At 35.6% G+C, this 4,413-nt stretch overlaps 1 non-coding gene across 1 annotated transcript; it reads left to right on the top strand.

The window, feature by feature from the left end:
• Nucleotides 1–2,379: 2,379 nt before the first annotated feature.
• Nucleotides 2,380–2,451, top strand: TRNAK-UUU. Its single transcript has one exon. It is a non-coding gene; the product is annotated as a tRNA-Lys (tRNA).
• The last annotated feature ends 1,962 nt before the right edge of the window (nucleotides 2,452–4,413 follow it).

Genomic DNA, 4,413 nt, shown 5'->3' with positions numbered 1-4,413 from the left:
GATCAGAATTGATCAAATCAAGACTAAGTTTGGATGAATAGTCAGATGATGGGGGAAGAGAAAGTGAGTAACCTCTTGAATGGAATTCATTCTTCAACCTATTGAATTTTGTCTTCATCTTCTTGCGAGCAGGAGCCATTTTTAGAATGGGAATGGAAATGAGTAGAAAGTAGAACGAAATGAATTTAGCTATGATCAGGGAAAGCAGTAGCAGAAAAGATGAAACAAGAAAGTAGAAAGAAGAAGAAGACGAAAGAATATATATAAGGAAAAATCATTCCCATTTTTCAAAGTTTCATTAATGCAAGGAATGAATGGATAAAAACAGGCGGTTAAAATGACATGTCAGATAATAAGTGGTTAAAAATGCACGTGTAATTAAGGAAAACTAGAAGTCCGGAGGAGTGTCGGCAAGATAGAATACGAAAAGATATACACATGCGATATTATAGGATGGAAATTTCTCATATCGCTCACTTCACAATGTAAGCGAAATGAGAAGAGGCAAAATGTAGGAGTGGAATATCGCACATATCAATAAGTATGCGAAGTAAGAATTATCTGATGTAAGCGAGGACTATCGCACATGGAAAAGCTGAAGTGACACATTGGATGATGTCAGCAAAATCACGAGTAAAGTGTGATGTTCTATGCGAGGTATAGTCTGTGCGAGAATGAGTGATTGTAAATGAGCGAATGTATCGCACAGTGATCCCGAAAATAGTGGATCTCTTAGCTGTCATCGACTGTGAGGAATCGCTATATAAAGGAAGGAAGTCATCACATAGGAAGAGAGATTTTTAGTGTGTGTTAGACAAGAAACTAGGAGAGAGAAAGTTTGTTTGGAGAGGAAGAAAAGTCATTGTAAAGTCATTGTTATCCATTGTATCCAATTATAATCCTTGAAAGTTAATAAAGAATTCATTATGATTACTTGAGAAATAATCTAGATACATTGGAGTGCGGTTGTAGGATTTCCTGCAACTATAAATTCAATTCCTGGGAAATGATTCCATACACGGCATATCAATTCAGTGTAATTTAGATTTTTTAATTTCTAAGAATTCCACGGTGCAATGGATTGGATTCTTCAATAAAATTACCATACAAGATTGAACCAATTCTTTCTTAAAATACAAAAATATAATGAAATTTGAACCCAATATTATAATGATATATCTTTTTTATCATCTAAATAAACTCAGCTAACCAGACCAACTTCATTGTTGATCCGACGGCCATCCCAAAACATGGTTCCAAGTTCGCTCCGAAACAGGAAAAAATAGGAGATCTAACCCTCTTAATGGGAATCAATCCCCTATCTCTCACCCACACTATGAACGAAAAAATATATGTTATCCGTTGTATTAGATAGTGGAACACAAAATTATCCCATAATTAAATTATTGGATCTGTGACTCTTTCAACCAAACAAGGTGTAAATATAAGGAAAAAAGATCATGGTAGGGCTGTCAATGGGTACCCATTACCCGGACCCGGAACCGGACCCGGTATATTTGGGTCTGGTTCCGGGTCCTAAAGTTGGACCCATTAGTTACTTAGGACCCGACGGGTAATTACCCGATTGGACCCGAATTTAAACGGGTCCAAACGGGTAATACCCGTTGGGTACCCGCGGGTATCGGGTACCCGTTTATTCATTCTTTTATTCATGTTTTTAGCAAAATTACAAGTATTTTTGCTAGTTTTAGCTTTGATATTTTACTCATTTAAATTTTTTCTCTTACGTTTAACCTTTATTTAGTACATTAATAAGAAATAATAATAATTTTTTATAAAAATTACTTAAATCCAAGCCAAAAAGAGAAATATATTAAGTTTTTGAGGTTTTTTAAATAGTTTTACTAAGACCCAATGGATACCCGGAACCGATGGGTACCCGGATATTTAAACGGGTCCGGTTCTGGGTCCACAAGTTTAGGACCCGGAACCGTTAGGAACCGGACCCGACCATTATAAGTAGGATCCGGGTCCGGGTCTAGTGATACCCGGGTCCGAGTCTAGTGATACCCGGGAGGACCCGGACCCGTTGACACCCCTAGATCATGGTTAACATTTTGATCATTTATGGCTTCTTGGCTTTTGAGTTAGACAATCTCACCACTTAAACAAACAAGGTCATGTAAATTGGTTGTCTTTGGCGCAAATTTAAACAAGCATATCTTAATGAATCAAAAGGAGTGCAAAATAACATAAAACAGATTGCTTTGCCTCCTGCATTGAACTACGTAATCAATCTTTAACTCCACATTCCATTGCACTTGTCTGTTGTTTAGACCTCTGGTTTCTGGCCGTGGGGAATGTGCTGGATCAAACTCAATGATTGTATACAAGAAAAGGTAACTTTCGTAAAGAAGAGCCGACTTAGCTCAGTGGTAGAGCGCGTGACTTTTAATCCCGTGGTCAAGGGTTCGATCCCCTTAGTCGGCGTTTTCAGAGGCATTTTTTCCCTAATTCCAGTGAGCCAATTTTCTATGTTTTTGTCCCCAACCTTGATCCCCTTTTTTCCTACCTAAAACAGTTTACTTTTGATACTTTTCAAAACAAGATTTGTATTTAGATTCTATGTTATTAAATACCTTTTTTTAGGTCTCCACATATGATAAATACTCTGTTGGAGATGCTCTAAGCTAGATTATTTTCTCATATGCAAAGAATGGAAGATTGCTAGTTTTCATGTCCGAACTAGCTTATTTATAGGCTTTAAGATAGCAATTCGTTTTTCTCTATAATTAGGCCTATAATTACAATTTTCTCCTAGCCAAAAATTATTAAGGAATGTGATTCTAAGCTACATTATTGTCTCATTGCAAGGATGCTCACTAAAACTATGTCTATAATTTAATTTAAAAATTATTTTTTTAATCAACTTAATAATTTAATTGAAAAGTTTTGTTGATTCATATTTGAAAGATCTCAATTGTCTTTTTTATTTTTCAATTGTTTGATAAGTCAAATGAGAATGTTTTTTTCCCTCAAAAGAGAAGTTCTTCTTTGTTCATTGCAAGTTGATGAAAGACAACTAGTTTATTTAAAGGCAGAAGTATGGGTTTTACATATTTATTTATTTTGATGCATACAGATTTTATTGATTATGAATTAGAAATTACAGATCGATCATGATCAACCCATTCTTGGATATCTTGAGGAAGATCGGATTGAAAAACAAAATATGAGCTAAAAATATCTAGTATTGTTGTCCATTTAAAAATACAGATTTATCTCTTGATTTTTCTCAACTTAGATTGAATTTTATACCAATTCTCTAACTCGGTGACAATAGATTTAACTCTAGCATGATGAACATCAAAATTAGGCTCATTTTGGACAGACTCTAGAACATTTTGCAAGTATTTGATATTATTTTGAATTTCACCAAACTCTATCCTATTCCACTGAGCTAAAGTTAGTCTAGCACTATGTTGCTTCTAATTCAACTTATACGCAGGACTACCTTGAATATCCAAATTCCAAGATTATATATGTTTCTCTTTAAATTGATTATGTCATATCCATGTTCTGAAAAACTTAAAGGGTCTTCATAAATGCTTGGGAATATGATCGGTTATAAGCAAAACAACACAATGATCAGAGGCAATAATGCGGAAAAGAAATAACACAGACACCAGAAGTTTTGTTAACGAGGAAACTGCAAACGCAGAAAAACCCCGGGACCTAGTCCAGATTGAACACACACTGTATTAAGCCGCTACAAACACTATCCTACTACAAACTAACTTCGATCTGGACTGTAGTTGAACCCCAATCAATCTCACATTGATCAAAGGTACAGTTGCGCTCCTTATATCTACGAACCCAGCAGGATACTACGCACTTGATTCCCTTATCTGATCTCACCCACAACTAAGAGTTATTACGACCCAAAGTCGAAGACTTTAATAAACAAATTTGTATCACACAGAAAAGTCTACGGTAATAGATCAATCTGTCTCCTACAGAAATACCTACGAGTTTTTGTTCCGTCTTTTGATAAATCAAGGTGAACATGAACCAATTGATAACCCGGACTTATATTACCGAAGAACAACCTAGAATTATCAATCACCTCACAATAATCTTAATCGACTAGCGAAAGAAGATATTGCGGAATCACAAACGATGAGACGAAGATGTTTGTGACTTCTTTTATATCTTCCCTATCGGAGAAATCAATCTCAAGACAATCTTACGATTGTACTCAAACACGATAGAAACAACAAGATTAGATCACGCAACTACAGAGAAAATAGTTGGGTCTAGCTTCACAATCCCAATGAAGTCTTCAAGTCGTTAACCTACAGGGTCTCGATAGAAACCTAAGGTTAAAGGAGAATCGACTCTATCTAATACAACTAGTAGCACACAGAAGGTGTGGGAATTAGGTTTCCCAGT

Source organism: Papaver somniferum, chromosome 10, assembly GCF_003573695.1.
Source record: "Papaver somniferum cultivar HN1 chromosome 10, ASM357369v1, whole genome shotgun sequence".
Classification (NCBI taxonomy): Eukaryota; Viridiplantae; Streptophyta; class Magnoliopsida; order Ranunculales; family Papaveraceae; genus Papaver; species Papaver somniferum.
This window is presented reverse-complemented; position numbering and strand designations above follow the sequence as displayed.